This window comes from Ranitomeya variabilis, chromosome 5 (assembly GCF_051348905.1).
Source record: "Ranitomeya variabilis isolate aRanVar5 chromosome 5, aRanVar5.hap1, whole genome shotgun sequence".
Classification (NCBI taxonomy): domain Eukaryota; kingdom Metazoa; phylum Chordata; class Amphibia; order Anura; family Dendrobatidae; genus Ranitomeya; species Ranitomeya variabilis.
Window position 1 is genome coordinate 390,346,227 of NC_135236.1, and position 17,735 is coordinate 390,363,961.

General features: G+C 40.3%; 1 protein-coding gene across 18 annotated transcripts in view; it reads right to left on the minus strand.

The window, feature by feature from the left end:
- FOXP2 (forkhead box P2) overlaps positions 1–17,735 on the minus strand; it is a 413,441-nt gene that overhangs the window by 298,466 nt on the left and 97,240 nt on the right. Inside the window, exon 1 of one of the 18 annotated variants that reach the window (XM_077265048.1) lies at positions 5,140–5,185. The exons of the other annotated variants lie outside the window; for them this stretch is intronic. The gene's annotated coding sequence lies outside the window, so the exon portion shown is untranslated. Of the gene's footprint in view, positions 1–5,139; positions 5,186–17,735 lie in introns of those variants that run through there. 18 annotated transcript variants of the gene reach the window in all.

A 17,735-nucleotide genomic window follows, 5' to 3' on the forward strand; every position in this document is an offset into this window, starting at 1 on the left:
CTGATAGCAACACTGCAGAAGAAATATCTTTATATCTGTATATCTTTTCAACAATTTACAACAAAAAAGATTTATTTTAGCCCTTTATAAAGAAGTTTCATATCATTAAGTTTTTTTTATTAATTGTAGTAGTAATAATGGTTTGAACAAATGGAATATCATTTTAAGGTACTGTGAATACATAAAATTATTTAGATAATTACATTAAAGTTCAAATATACAGTAACTAACAGCAAGTAGGCAAGAAAGGTCTAATGAATGAACCTATCATGCAGAAAATGTCTTGCTAAGATAGTATGGCCAACATCTCAAGAAACTATCAATGAAACATGGAAGCATGGAATGATCAATGGCAGATCACCCATGTTAGAATTTAACATTAAATAATACAGTAGAGTATGAATAATTACATTATTTTGCAAAACTGCACTGCCTTGAGTTTAAAGAATGTTTAAACTCAAGTTGTGTAGCTGTTCCCTGTATGTATGTAACAAGCATTGGTCTGTGCACTGCCATTAGCTAGCATGTGTATTTCCAACATAAGCAATTTTTCAGTAGAGGAACTAATACTGGTATAAGTAATTCTTATGTAAACTTTTATTTCAGAAACTGTTTACATGTAAATGTAAATGCTTGAAATGTATTTCAGGCCTTCTCTTTTAACTGTACATTTTACACATGTTGTAATTGTCCATATAAAGATAGTTTTTGTCTAAAAAAAAAAAAACCCTTTCATTTCATGCTTTATTAGTATACGGCTATAAGATGATAATTGTATTTGTTTTAGGTTTCACAAGGAAGCACCATATAACATTTAAGGCGATATGTTAGTAAAATCAACCACAACAGACGACAGGTTTTTGAATGCTGGATCCATGACACCTCTGTATCTTTCATTTGTTGCTGTATTCCTGAGAAATCAGTGATTTAATTATTATGCAAATGAGGAAAACTTGTCATCCTGTTAAAGTAAAGGTAATCCTGCAGCTTCTCTTTAAGTGCTCTGAGTGTGAAATAGCACTTCCCAACCTCTGCTTCTCAAGGTTGTTTCACTGCATACACCAGCCTTGATTGATCATGATCACTCGTCTTAATTCCATGTGATGCTTGACCTAACATAGACAGTAAGGAATCAAGCCGAAGAGTCTAGCACAAAAAACAACCTTGGGAAATGCACTTAGAAAATGCTCTGCCACGCAAAGAGCATTTAATGTCTCTTTTGCAAATAATTGAAAATACTAATTTCTCAGGAATGCAGCAACAGATAGAAGACATAAAGGTTTTAAGGGATTTATCTTTCAAAGACATGCATGACCATGTGTATGGTTTGGGGAGGAGGGTGGGAGATGATCTTAGTTACAGATTCCCAATCTTTTCAATGATATAATTACCAGTCAGATAAGATTTTCAATATTTTTGATAGCACTACAATGTGCAACACTATTTGTGTCATCAAAAGCACTGACAGTCTCCATTATAAGTGAAAAGTCTGTCTTTATCTGTTGATATATAATTCAACATATCAGTCATAAACCTAAGGTAGCAGCTACATTTGAAAATATGTACAGCATCAGTTTAGAAGTATAAAATGAGATGAAATATGAAGGAACTAATATGAATAGTGAAAATGGGAAAATAGGTGCAACACTAGCCACAATTTGTTGGGTGCCAAACCTCCCAAGCAACAACCTATACTCCAAATCAGGCAAAAAAAAATAAAAAAATGGAGACAGCACTCCAATGCAATAAGGTTAGATACAAAATTGATGTTTAATGGCCCATAATGGTGATGTTTCAGTCCACATGAGGGCCATTAAAGGGAACCTGTCACCACAAAAAATGCTATTAATCCTATTAACCTGCAGATTAATCCCATATCTGCAGGTTAATAGCGTTATTAACCTGCCTGGCACTCGCACCTATTTGAACGCTGCAGGGATAAAATTAACTTTAGTACCCCAGCAGTATTTGGGTTTTAGTCACGAGGGCGATTCTAGCATGGATTTAGTCACCGCTCCGATATACCAAGTGGTGGCTGTAGCCGCGCCCCCGGCCCTGGCTTACAATGGCTCTGCATTGGGGTCAGCTGTCAGACAGGGACAGTGGCGCTGTTACAGTCACCACGCTATAGTCTCAGAGCGGTGACTGAACTCACATTGGCACTGCTCCCGTGACTGAAACTTGAACAGTGCAAGGGAGATAAATGTCATTTTCTCCCTGTAGCGTTCAGGTAAGTGCAGGCGCCGGGTGTTAGGGTTGGCGGAACGCACCGAATATATATATTTATTAGAAGAAGTTGGTGCATTCGCAACCCGGGATCCACCATGCAGGAAAGCACCTGCAGCTAGATATGGCGGTACAATTTAGTAATATAAACAGACTCTGTTACTTCACAGAGTCTACTAGCAAAGATAACGCTGTGCCCTGTTTGGCTCACAGAGGAACACAGCTACTTAGTAGAGCACTTGGTGGTCATGCAGTCAAATGCAAACATGAAACTCCTCGCCGGAGGTGCCAGCATTCTAGGGGCTTATTTCAGCCGGGTGCCTGAATACATACACACCAAACTCCTCGCCGGAGGTGCCAGCATTCTAGGGGCTTATTTCAGCCGGGTGCCTGAATACACACACATCAAACTCCTCGCCGGAGGTGCCAGCATTCTAGGGGCTTATTTCGTCCGGGTCCCTGAATACACACACAAACATACCACACTGGTGCTGAGCTCGTACATAAATTGACACTAGCGCATGGCCGTGCGGACATGCACACCTCTTATAGCTGCAGCAAGTACAGGACCTTCCTAGAAGGACCAATGAGAGACTGCCACAGACGTTGAACACCTTCAGGACCTTCCTAAAGGACCAATAGGATTTGCTGCAGTACCTGAGCATGTGACCCAACATCTCCAATGAGAGATCTTACCCTGGGCATGCTCAGAAGAGGAAAAGTAGGACTTAGTCCCAAAGACGTCTGCTCGCTGCTGACCAGTACTGGCCACAATGGCAGAAGCTGGAAGGACAGCAGTAACCCTTCGTACAGTGTCAGACTGAGCATGACACTGGGACCGACGCCTCCGCTGAGCAGGCTCCACTGCGGCAGGAGAAGAATGGGAGACTGCAGCGGAGATGGCCCAAGATTCCCCCTGTGCAGAGGCAGGAACTCGACCCCTAACACCGGGCATGTTAATAATGCTTTTAACCTGCAGATTAACCCCATATTTGCAGATTAATAGTATTTTTATGGTGACAGGTTCCCTTTAACTCCTTAATGACCGCAAATACGTCCTTTTACTGACCTGTGATATAGCAGAATAGCATCCTCATACAGGTGACAATCCAGCAGCTGTCTCCTGCACACTATAGCTGACAACTTGCTGCATCAGCCACAATCAGTGTTGGCACCGTCCATATCTGTTTAACCCCTTAAATGCTGCTGTCAATAGTGACTACACCATATAAATGGTTAACAGAGTGTGGGGGCTTCCTCTTTATCCCAATCGGCACCCTGAGATCATGACTGTGTAGCCCTGATGTTTGCCATGGCAGTTCATGGTCAAATAGCAGCCTTAGAGTCTGCTGGCTATAGTGGCCTGTTCAGAAGTTACTGACAATTAGGTGGTAAAAATACACTTTTCATTCCGGTCATGTCATTTTGCATTAATTCCTGAAAATTACCTGAAGGGTTAATAAACTACATCACAGCGTTTCAATGTGTCAAGGGGTGCTGTTTTTAAAATGGTATCACTTTTGGGGGGTTTACAATATATAGGACCCCCAAAGTCACTTCTAACCTGGATAGGTCCCTAAAAAATAAATTGTGTAAAATTTCATTGAACAAATGAAAAATTACTGCTACATTTTTAAACCTCCCAAAATGCTAACAAAATAAAATAACATTTTACAAATGGTGCTGATGCAAAGCCGACATGCGGTAAATGGTATTTATTAAGGTTTTTCTATGGTATGACTATCTGGATTAAAGGGATAATCATTCAATCATTCGAAGTTTGAAAACTGTAAATTTTTTACATTTTTCTCAAATTTCTGATATTTTTTGTAAACAAACACAAAACATATCAACCTAAATTTACCATTATCATAAATTATAATGTGCCACGAAAAAATCAATCTCATAATCGCTGGCATTTGTTGAAGCTTTAAAGAGTTATTAACACATATTATGACGCTGGTCAGATTTTGAAAATTTCAACCCGTCACTAAGGGGTTAAACATCCACTTTATATCGAACCTCATTGCATTAGAGTGCTGCCTTCAGTTTTTGCTAAAGATATATAGTGGATAGATTAAATAGGAGAGAACTAAAATATTTAAAGATAATAAAGTTCGAAGTATTTTAGGGACAGACTATATCTATTTTTGTTAGGGATACCGTAGCAAAAATTAGCGATTGTCTCTTTGTGGGGACGTCTTTTACCTCCTTAAACATGTTTAAAATGTTAACATTTTCTTTACTATTAAAAACGTTAAAGTGTTTTGTGTTAAATTCTCCTCTACTAGCTTTAATGTTTAATTGACGGATTCTGCCAATGGACAGTTTAGAAACTACCTATAATTATCTCTTCCCCTGCAATCTTAGATCTCATGACATCTGCTTGTATTTGATGTAGATCGATCTTGAAGAAGCTGAATGTGCTGCCCTGGTACCCTGTGATTGAAGGGCTGCCCATAAAAGTAAATCCACTGCATTTTGGAGTTGGGTGTGTCTAATGAAATTTAGCTTGGTTAATAATAATAAGGGTAACATTGGATATATTAGAGAGACATTACTTTCAGGTAACCATGCTAAAGGCCTAAAGAAGTTTTCACTTCATTTATGGAAAATGCTACCATTGTAAATCGAATATAGCTACACAACATCACCATGCTAGTTGTTCATGATGCAGGAGAGATAAGACTGTAAATGTGTGTGTATTTATAATAGAAAATAATACATTCTCTTATGCTTAACAAACGTAATATGCAATCAGTGGTATTAAACGGTTATTTAAAAAGAGCAATGAAAGGCCTGTTTTATAGAAAAGCAGAAATGACTATATTTATTTTTAATCTAAATACATACAAATTATTAATAACTTTGCATTTAATAATACAGCATGCAGCTTTATTTTAAATAACTTACTTAAAAATAACTCATTATCCGTTTTACTGCCGGAGGGTTTTCTGGCAGTGCAGGATTTTTAACGTAAAAAAAGGATTCTGTAAAGTAAAGGAAACATTATTTTGAACAGTATCATTTGACTACTTTACTCCATTAAACAATAAATATGCATACTTGTTAATGCACAGACAGTCTATATGCTTTAGCCCTAAAATATGATAGTTTAACCTAGCAGCCTGTTGCATTTAACCAGTAAAATGAAAAATGACATCTACACCCATTAATATCTGCAATGTATAAACAGCACAGCATGACACATTCTTGAGAGCTGAAGGCTACAAAATCTCTCTGTAACATAAATAACAAAGCACTCAGAAGCATATTGATGTTGATATTCATCTCTGAGAAAAACATTGCTGCCTAGGCTTCTTATGAAAATAGATGCAGCCCAAATGGATCTCCTGTAATTGGTTTCAGATAGCGAGGTCAGAAGAAATATGATACAAGAAACTATTATGTGGAACAGGAGAAACAAGAATGTTTACACAGGCCCTCCCCCATTTTACAGGCTAGAGGTACCTATACCATATGTTCTTGGAAGATAACTAGTCCTAAAATGAGGACAACATGTACTGTAATTTTCCTTAATCTACATTAGCTGCATGTAATAGTCAAAAAGTGCTTATTTCATTATTGTCATTTTATCCTTCTGCAAAAATACATTACCTAATAAGTATAAGTTGCCTATACAAACCAGAAAACAATGTCGGAGGCCCCAAAATTCTAATTCCCAAAAGTTAATTCCTCACTTGAATCATGATTGTCAATGTTTGGAACATAAAAACGCAAGGCTAATACACATTTTTAATAGTAACTTTTCTGGAACTTTAACATTCATAGCCTATCCATAGGATAGGTCATCAATGTCTGATTGGTGGGAGTGCAACAGTCAGCACTCCCACCATCCAGTTGTTCCCTGTGTAAGATACTGCTGGAACTGCTCAGTTAAGGAGATGCACAACACAACTGTCGACTGTATAGTGGCAGTGGCCGGGCACTGCGCATCCAACGCCAATTCAAATCAATGTGGGTGAATATGCAACACTCGGCAGCAGCCACTATTCTTTCGACAAAGCTGTGTCTGTGCCACGGCATAGCTGAACAGTTCTTGCCACCGTCAACACCGGAAACAGCTAATTGGCAGGGATGCCAATGAGTGTCTCACCCCCATCGATCAGACATTGATGACCTATCCTAAGGGTAGGCCATCAATGTTAAAGTTCCCGAAAACCTCTTTAAATCTATGATAAATCCATTTGGAAGTAAATATCATGTTATGCCAATAAGCCCAATTATTAGAATGCAGGACTTTGCGATATAACTTTTTTAAATCAATCTTTTGATGATTTTATATGAAAATCCGCAACACAGACTGTCTAAAGTCTGTACTGCGGTCTCCATTAAACCATGCAGTATCCTGCTTGTCACTCTTGGCAGGAGTGAACATTTTAAGATTCTAGGATACTCTCCAGTGCTGATGTACTGTAGTCTAAGACCATGAATAAGGCCGAAATGAGTTTGTTTTTCCTGTGTGCATTTACTGTGGTCTGCCAAATATGTTAGATTTTAATTAAATGTAAATAAATATGAAGTTTTATCTTACTGCATTGATCATTGCAGGAGAACATCTTTTCTGCATTACATTTTTGGCCTGGACTAGGGCGGCTCTGTGCGGTGATATTCATGCTAACAAAGGCGCACCTGAAAGCGGTGAGCTAACTCTCCTTTCCTTCCTTGCCTGTGTATAATATTTAGCTTTGTGCAGACCAAAGCATAGGTTTTGGGTTTTGCTGTGGGCGGTTTACCATCAAATGCTACTAACAGATGTAGAAAATTAATTATACTACAGATTTCTGCACTATGATCATTTTCTTGCCACAGTGCAGGTACTCTCTAATAGAAGTTCACTCCTTAAAGGTTATCTTATTATAAATGGTCTATTCTGCTTACACAATGGTTCCTCACCATTTGCTAAAAACCTCTCATTAATTGCTTCTACGTTAAAAAAATGTACAGGTCTGTTTCAGTAAATAGTTGTATTCCCATTAATATAGAAAATTCTTTAACATTTTTTCATATAGCTGAACATTGTGCTGTCATTTATTTTAGAAATTTTTGAAAGATTGGGTGTTATCAGTTAAGGGTGTATCATGTCATTCTGGGCTAAACTGTGTGGAGACAAACTCCTAGGTCAAGAGGGATGGTAACCCCCATTTCTCTATTTCTTTATTAATTTGTTGGATGATTAATTGGAGGCAAATGCAACAGAGAGAGCTATGAAAATGTGCTCTAGAATTGTTACAGGAAAGAAATATATCTTGGTACTGTGTTAGCCAGTAGATAGAAAAATATTTAGAATTGAGAGTCCTCAGTGGTTGATACCTTTTAATGGCTAACTGAAAAGATGGTCACAAATTGCAAGATTTCGAGACTACATACAGTACGTCTCTTCATCAGGCAAAGACTAAAACAAATTCTGAAGAATCAGAATCTCTAGAATTGTTGTTATTATAAGGGAAATATACTTATTTATTCAAATAGATATGTCATGAATAGTGTCAGGGCCTCTTTAGGATACTGTCTTTCACATCATTTGATTGATCCTAACAATTTCTAAATGATGCAAACTGATTTTAAAATAAATACATGTTTCATGGGTTCCAAACAATAGATGATATGCCCTTTGAGTCCTGAAAGTGTAACCTTATCTCAGAGAATTACAAAAAACCTGATTATAGAAAAAGTGCTCAAAACACATCTCCGAAAAATACATCGACATATGCTTTTATATAGGCATACAGTGAAAGACGTCATCTATTGACTGAAGTCTTATGGATATATTTGACCTATGTGTGTAGAGCTTTTCCTAGCGTATATGCTAAGTTTTGGATTCATCCTTCAAAGAGTAAAAAGGACAAATTCACACCCCCTTGTTTCAAATAGACAGCACACATATGCAACACCCATGACATCAGTGTGCTTTTATGTTAGAGATAGACTCTAAGATTAGAATATGCCTCCAATTTTTATTTGTGTCCATTGGTAAACATAGACTATAGTACATCTATGTACTATTCATTAAAAAAAAAACAGTGTAGCACACAGACCATTAAGATCAGGTAGCCATTTTAGATATGAAATCTTTGTTCAATATAATTGTTAAGCAGAGCTTTTTTTAATTAAAAAAAAATGTATATTAGATCACAGGATATAATATAAACCAACTGTTTAAACAAATCTACAGTTTGTTAAAGTATTAATAGATATGACCTATTAATATTTCACACTTCACACCCAAGGCATAATGAACTGATACAGTATGCATTTACAGGGCATGTTAACCATTTTTAAATAAATTATTTTTCTGAGGTGTCTATAAGCCCTGTTTCTCATGAGCTCATTTTATCAGAGTAGTTAGTAAGCGCTAATAAAATGCTACACAAAAATACAAATGGAATACAAGACATGTAATCACCTAATTGTTATAAACCAAATTTAACACAGCAATTTCTTAGAGTGAAATTACAAATTTGTAGCAATTGACCTTTCATTGTAACAAGACTAATTGATACAGTAATTAAACAAGTTTTGAAAGAAATACTGGTTAATTACTAGAAAATGGATTTTTTTTCCGGATTTGTTTCATTGCATTTCTAAATAATCCTCTGTGATAATTATGATTTACATTATTAATCTGAAATAATGTCTACTAGAAATGCAGAAGTGATATTTTTGTCCTGGTAACAGAAATTAAAGTTGTTTAATCTGCTGTAGTATTTCCAAGTGAGGGTGTACAATGTTGATTATTAAGTATTTTTTTTTTCGCATAAATACTTTTATGTAGTTCAATATCACACAATACTTGAGACATCGTGGTCGATTTTGACCATAACACAAGAACATAGATTTTAAATTGAGGCTAAGATTGCCAAATTGAAAAGGAATAAGATTATTTTACTTCTTGAATGTTGTGTTAAAGCTGGGCAGAGCTGACATACTAAAACTAGAGTGGAAATGAAGAGTTGGGGCAGAGGTTCCTTGAGAAGCCTAAAGCTACAAGTTAAAGTTTTTCTTGGGTACAAGCCAATCTGGAGCAAGAGCGAACCTAAATGAAGACCAGAGACACAGCTGACACCAGGAGCACAGACAACACAAATATACACCTCTCCCTATGGCCTCTGCAATGTATATCTTGGCTAAAAGGCTGAGCTTGTGAATTTAAACAGTTTGAGAAAAAAACATACTTATAGACCATGGTAACCAATGAAATGCCAGTATTTGTTTATACTTTACATTGAAAATATAAATCAAAATATTTAATTAGTTGCTATTAGCAACACAGTCAATTTTATTATAGGATACTTTGGAAGTCCTTCGATTAGAATTGTTTGGGTGGTAGAAATATCCCTTGCAGTTTCCTAATATGCTGTTTTATACACTATAAACAGAAGTCATCTCAATAGAGAGCATTATAAATCCATACACAATTTAGCAAGCACATCAAATGCTTTAAGCTAAGAGCTTTCTATTGGAACACAAAATGATTCTTTTGATGGAAGGAAAATCATTGTTCTCATAGAAAGTAACTTGTAACATTTGTAACATTTGGGGTAGCATCTTACACAGTGGAAGATGAGCTTCTGCACCATGCAAACATTTGTTGGCTGTTTTGAAAATAAGGAAATAAGAAAGTCTATAGTTCACTTATCTTATCATTCGTAATCCCTTACAATATGCTGCCACTATGAATCCAGATCTTGGTCCAAGTATTCCTACCAAACAGCTGATATTGCAGGGATAAATAGCTTTTTTTTTTTTTTAGAACCAACTCGATTTACCAGGGTCTTTTATCAAAAAGAAAACCAAAAACAGCAAAAGAACCCCTAAAAATAACTTTTATTGATTATTTAAAAAGTATCAAATTTACCAAAATTAACCAAAATTATTTTAATGAAAAGGAGTAATGGGGGGGGGTCTGGTAGTAATGATGCCAGTCAACTTGTATCACCAAGATGCAAAAATCCCTTCTTTACAGCGGAGGTTGGCACCCTGGGTAGCATTTTGGTGCCCCTGCTCCACATTGACTGACCCATATTGACCCTCAACAGGACTCCTTATAAAAGCCACCACAAAAACCTATAAGAATAAAGTGGTAATAGTGCAAAACGTGCAACTTATCCATTGTGCTTAGGCTAGGTTCACATTGCATTAATGGGTGTCCGCTAGCGGACTCCGTTACATGGCGCAATTGTCACAATTAAAAGCTATGTAACGGGTGCGTTAGCGCACCCATTGACCGTAATGTGCTAACGGGTCGCTAACGTATCGCTGACGCATGCCATTTTTGGCATGCGCTAGCGATGTCCTGTTATTTTCGAACGGACCTCGAACGCGGCTTGCAGCATCTGAGCTCCGTTCCTCGCTAGGGCAGATCAGGCATCTGCGCTAGCGGGATCACCAAACACGATCCCTTTTGGGACATTGCATTAGCGCAATCTGCTAGCGTATGCGCTAAACGGATTGCCCTAACGCAATGTGAACCTAGCCTTATTCTGTACTGAGCCGTGCAAAAGTATGGCTTTATGTTACAGAAAAGAAAAGATGCTAGCTTACAAATATACTCCGTCTGTATAATATCGCCTGGTGATATACACCATGTTCCAAATTATTATGCAAATTGGATTTAAGTGTCATAAAAATTTAATGGTTTTGTTTTTCAAATAAACTTGTGGATGGTATTGTGTCTCAGGGCTCAATGGTTCACTGAAATCATTCTTCACATGTGTTAATTAATTAGTTTTCCAGGTGATTCTAATTAAAGGTAAACTACTTACAAATGATGTTCCACATTACTAAGCAGGCCACAGGTTTCAAGCAATATGGGAAATAAAAAGGATCTCTCTGCTGCTGAAAAGCATTAAATAGTGCAATGCCTTGGACAAGGTATGAAAACATTAGATATTTTACGAAAACATAAGAGTGGTCATCATACTGTGAAGAGACTTGTGACTGAAACAGAGCACAGACAGAGTTCATGCAGATAAAGCCATAATAAGGAAGGTTTCTGCCAGACAAATTCATTGGATTAAGAGAGCAGCTGCCAAAATACCATAACGCAGGAAACAGTTATTTGAAGCTGCTGGTGCCTCTACAGTCTCTTAAACCTCAAGGTGTAGAATCTTTCAAAGGCTTGCTGTGGTGCATAAACCTACTATTCGGCCACCCCTAAACAGTGTTCACAAGCAGAAACGGTTGCAGTGGGCCCAGACTTACAGGAAGACTCATTTTCAAACAAACAGTCTTGTTTACTGATGAGTAGTGTTGAGCATTCCGATACTGCAAGTATCGGGTATCGGCCGATACTTGCTGTATCGGAATTCCGATACCGAGATCCGATATTTTTGTGATATCGGGTATCGGTATCGAAACAACATTAATGTAAAAATGTGTAAAAGAGAGAATTAAAATAAAAAATATTGCTATACTCACCTCTCCGACGCAGCCTGCACCTTACCGAGGGAAGCGGCAGCGTTCTTTGTTTAAAATTTGCGCTTTTCTTTCCTTTACGTGAGTCCCGGCTTGTGATTGGTTGCGTGCCGCCCATGTGACCGGGACGCAACCAATCACAGCAAGCCGTGACGTAATTTCAGGTCCTTCAGGATTTTAAAATTACGTTCCGGCGTTGTGATTGGTTGCGTCGCAGTCACATGGGCGACGCAACCAATCACAGCAAGCTGTGACGTAATTTCAGGTCCTTAAGGATTTTAAAATTACGTCCCGGCTTTGTGATTGGTTGCGTCGCAGTCACATGGGAGACGCAACCAATCACAAGCCGTGACGTCACGGGAGGCTGGACACGCGCGCATTTTAAAATGGGCGCGTGTCCAGCCTCCCGTGACGTCCCGGCTTGTGATTGGTTGCGCCGCGATCAACCAATCACAAGCCGGGAGGCTGGACACGCGCCCATTTTAAAATTTTAAAATGCGCGCGTGTCCAGCCTCCCGGCTTGTGATTGGTTGACCGCGGCGCAACCAATCACAAGCCGGGACGTCACGGGAGGCTGGACACGCGCCCATTTTAAAAAGCGCGCGTGTCCAGCCTCCCGTGACGTCACGGCTTGTGATTGGTTAATGGCGGCCATGTTGCCGGGACGCGGACCAATCACAGCAAGCCGTGACGTAATTTCGTCACGGCTTGCTGTGATTGGTCCGCGTCCCGGCAACATGGCCGCCCTGACCAATCACAAGCCGGGACTTCACGTAACCAAGTAAAAGCGCAAATTTTAAACAAACAACGCTGCCGGTTCCCTCGCTGAGGTCCAGGCTGCGTCGGAGAGGTGAGTATAGCGATATTTTTTATTTTAATTCTTTCTTTTACACATTTATATGGATCCCAGGGCCTGAAGGAGAGTTTCCTCTCCTTCAGACCCTGGGAACCATCAGGAATACCGTCCGATACTTGAGTCCCATTGACTTGTATTGGTATCGGGTATCGGTATCGGATTGGATCCGATACTTTGCCGGTATCGGCCGATACTTTCCGATACCGATACTTTCAAGTATCGGACGGTATCGCTCAACACTACTGATGAGTGTCGAGCAACCCTGGATGGTCCAGATGGATGGAGTAATGGATGGTTAGTGGATGGCCACCATGTCCCAACAAGGCTGCAACATCAGCAAGGAGGTGGAGGAGTAATGTTTTGAGCTGGAATCATGGGGAAACAGCTGGTAGTGCCCTTTAAGGTTCATGAAGGTGTGAAAATGACCTCTGCAAAGTATATAGAATTTCTGACTGACAACTTTCTTACATGGTACAAAAAGCAGAAGCGTGCCTTCAGAAGCAAAATCATCTTCATGCATTACAATGCACCATCTCATGCTGCAAAGAATACCTCTGAGTTATTGGCTGCTATGAGCACAAAAGGAGATAAACTCATGGTGTGGCCACCAGTTCCCCTGACCTCTACCCTATAGAGAACCTATGGAGTATCATCAAGCAAGAGATCTATGAGGGTGGGAGGCAGTTCACTTCAAAACAGCAGCTCTGGGAGGCTATTCTGACTTCATGCAAAGAAATACAAGCAGAAACTCTCCACAATCTCACAAACAAGTTCAATGGATGCAAGAATTGTGAAGGTGATATCAGAGAAGGGTTCCTATGTTAACATGTAACTTGGCCTGTTAGGATGTTTTGGAGTTAAATAGCTTTTTGTTCAGTGAATGTGACCTCCTAATGCTGCAAATTCTACAAATGAGCATTTTAAGTTCTTTAAAACATATCAAATGTTTAGAAATTCTACTGTGCCTAATAATTTGGTACAGTGTATTTTGAGTTTTTATTCATTTTGGAGATTATACTGTTATCATTGGGAGGTTTCTTCAATAAAATTTGATGTATACTCTAATGGGTGATTACTTTTATTAGACTGACTGTCATTTGCACCGACCATTTAGGAAAATCTGAGAAAAATGTCATTTGCATAATAATTTGAAACATGGTGTAGAGAGGAGGTAACAAGATGTAATGGATCAGAGACAAAAACATAGATCATACCTACTGCTCTAATGAAAAAAGCCTTTAATAAAAAAGCAGAAGACCCAAAAGAATTTGTTTTATCAATTGATCATATAATGTATAAGCATATACAATCAATAGCACAATGGGTTATTTGTAAAATACAGAACACCACAACACAGGACCATATCCACAATACAGGTCCACACTTGTTAACAAAGGGACTGTATCCCTTATACACATGTTAGTGGCCTCAAATAGCATACTATTGCATAAGTAAACGTAGTCTCAATAGCACAAAGTAGCACACAGCACAAAAACATGCCCAATATACAGAAACACACTTAATATGGAGGGGCTAAAACCCCATCCAATATACATGCATATAGATGGCCTAAGCAGCATAAAAGAGAAACATAGGTGTATCAAAAAGCAAGGCCCATAATGAGGTTGACACCTATCTCAAAGGGGCTGGTGCCCCATCTTATAGGTGTTTGGTGGTGGCTTTTAATAAGGAGTCCTGTTGAGGGTCAACAAGGGTCAGTCGACGTGGAGCTGGGGAACCAAATCACTACCAACAAGGATGCCAACCTCTGCTGTAAGGAAAGGATATCTATACAGGGTCAGTCACTGTCTATTTTCCCTAGATATTTCCTTTGTGTTATTTAATTAGCGCTAAACAAATATGCTATTTTTGTATCTTGGTATTACAAGTTGACTGGCATCATTACTACCAGACCCCCATTACTCCTTTTCATTAAAAGAATTTTGGTCAATTTTGTTAAATGTGATACTTTTTAAATACCGTATATACTCGAGTATAAGCCGACCCGAGTATAAGCCGACCCCCCTAATTTTGCCACAAAAAACTGGGAAAACTTATTGACTCGAGTATAAGCCTAGGGTGGAAAATGCAGCAGGTACCGGTGAATTTCAAAATTAGAAATAGATACTCCATATCATTCATTATGGCCCCATAGATGCTCCACATAAAGCTGTGCCATATATAATGCTCTGCACCGTTCATTATGGCCCCATAGATACTCCACATAAAGCTGTGCCATATATACAATGCTCTGCACCGTTGCCCCATAGATACTCCACATAAAGCTGTGCCATATATACAATGCTCTGCACCGTTGCCCCATAGATAGCTGTGCCATATATATAATGCTCTGCACCATTGCCCCATAGCTGTGCCATATAGTGCTCTGCACCGTTGCCCCATAGCTGTGCCATATAGTGCTCTGCACCGTTGTCCCATAGCTGTGCCATATAGTGCTCTGCACCGTTGCCCCATAGCTGTGCCATATAGTGCTCTGCACTGTTGCCCCATAGCTGTGCCATATAGTGCTCTGCACCATTGCCCCATAGCTGTGCCATATAGTGCTCTGCACCATTGCCCCATAGATGCTCCACATAAATCTGTGCTGCTGCTGCTGCAATAAGAAAAAAAAAAACACATACTCACCTGTCTTGCTTGCAGCTCCTCGGCGCCATCTTCCCGGCGTCTCTCCGCACTGACTGATCAGGCAGAGGGCGGCGCGCACACTATATGCGTCATCGCACCCTCTGCCTGCAGTCAGTGCAGAGAGACGTCGGGAAGATGGCGCGACACCCGGCGTGTGGAACGAGGACAGGTGAATATGTCATACTTACCTGCTCCCGGCGTCCCGCTCCTTCCCCCTGCCTGTCTTCGGTGCCGCAGCCTCTTTCTCTGTCAGCGGTCACTGGCACCGCTTCATTAGAGAAATGAATAGGCGGCTCCGCCCCTATGGGGGGTGGAGCAGCCTATTCATTTCTCTAATGAGCGGTCCCACGTGACCGCTCAGGAGAAGAGGCTGTGGCACCCGGAGACAGTGGGACGTGCAGGGGGAGCGCCAGGAGCCCCGGAAGCAGGTAAGTATATGACAGTGCTCACCCGCCGACCCCACCACCGATCATGACTCGAGTATAAGCCGAGGGCGCACTTTCAGCCCAAAAATTTGGGCTGAAAATCTCGGCTTATACTCGAGTATATACGGTAATCAATAAAAGTTATTTTTAGGGGTTCTTTTCCTTGGGGATAAATAGCTACAGGCAGGAATGAAGTATTAAATGAGAGCTATTAGGATGAATTTAGACTGTGAGCCCCATCGGGAACAGTGGCGATAATGGCTGTAAAGCGCTGTGGAATTAATGGTGCTATATAAATGAGTTAAATAAATAAAAAAATAAAAATAAATAGCCATCCATGCAATACAAGGACATCTTCTGTCTGCTAAAATGACTCAGACTACAGTGGAGAAAATAAGTATTTGATACACTGCTGACTGTGCAAGTTTTTCCAACCTAGAAAGATTGGAGAGGTCTGTAATTTTTATTGTACATGTACTTCAACGGTGACAAGCATACCGTATTTTTCGGACTATAAGATGCACCGGACCATAAGACGCACCCCAAATTTGGGGTGAAAATTGCAGAAAAAAAGATTTTTTTATAAGATAGGGGTCCGTCTTATTGTCCAAATTTACAGTATCTTACCTGAGGGCAGGCAGTGGCAGAGCAGAGTCACAGGAGGCATGGTGTCGGCAGAGGTGAGGTGTTGTGGTGGGCGATATGGCGTGCACCTGAGCAGGGTCCCTTCTTGTTTAGGTGGGCGATGCCACAGCCTGGTGTCCATGGGGGGTTGCAGCAGTGCTGTGGTGGCAGAAGAGGTGCAGGGATGATGAGGCACAATGAGCGGTATGGCATGAGCAGGGTCCCTTCCAAAGGTGAGGTGACACAGTGGCCCGGCATCCAAGGTAAGCAGTAGAGCCAGGTGAATCATGGCTTTATCGGTGGCAGCGGCCACCTTCCTGAAACGGCGCGTGCACATATGAAGTGCTCTGCTTCCTGGGGCTTCAGGAAAATGGCCACGGGAGGCCGCACGTGCGCAGATGGAGATTGCGGCGGCCATTTTCCTGAAGCCGAGTTCGTAGATTTAGATCTCGGCTTCAGGAAAATGGCCACCGCGATCTCCATCTGTGCATTTTCCATTTTCCATTTTTCCTGAAGCCCCAGGAAGCAGAGCACTCATCTGCGCACGTGCGGCCTCAGGAAGATGGCCACCGCCACCAATAAAGCCATGATTCACCCGGCTCTGCTGCTTACCAGGCCGCTGCGTCACCTCACCTGTGGAAGGGACCCCACTCACGCCATACCGCTCACTGCGCCTCATCATCCCCGCACCTCTGCCGCCGCCGCACCTCTGCCGCTGCCACACCACTGCCGGTAATCCTGCATCCCAACTATAAGATGCGCCCCCATTTTCCCCCCTTTTTTAGGGGGGAAAAAGTGCTTCTTGTAGTCCAAAAAATACGGTAATTTCAAAATAAAAACCAGGAAATCACATTGTATAATTTTTAAATATTAAAATTACATTTTATTGCATGAAATAAGTATTTTCTCACATACCAACCATCAAGAATTCTGGCTCTCACAGACCTGTTATATTTTCTTTAAGAAGCCCTCCTACTCTGCTCTCCTTACCTGTATTAATTGCACCTATTTAAACTCATTACCTGTGTAAAAGACACCAGTCCACACAATAAATCACACTCCAACCTCTCCACCACAGCCAAGACCAAAGAGCTGTCTAAGGACACCAGGGAAAAAATTGCACAAGGACAATAGGCAAACAGCTAGGTGAGAAGTCAACAACTGTTGGCACAATGATTAGAAAATGCAGTAAATACAAGATGACTGTCAATCTTACTCGGTCTGGGGCTCCATGCTATATGTCGCCTGGTGGGGTAAGAATGATTCTGAGAAAGGTCAGGAATCAGCCCAGAACTAAAGGGTAGGACCTAGTCATTGACCCAAAGAGAGCTGGGACCACAGTCTTAACCATTACCATTAGTAACAGACTACGCTGTCATGGATTAAAATCATGCATGGCACACAAAGTCACCCTACTCACACAAGCACATGTCCAGTCCCATTTGAAGTTTACTAATGACCATCTGGATGATCCAGAGCAAACATGGGAGAAGGTCATGTGGTCAGGTGAGACCAAAATA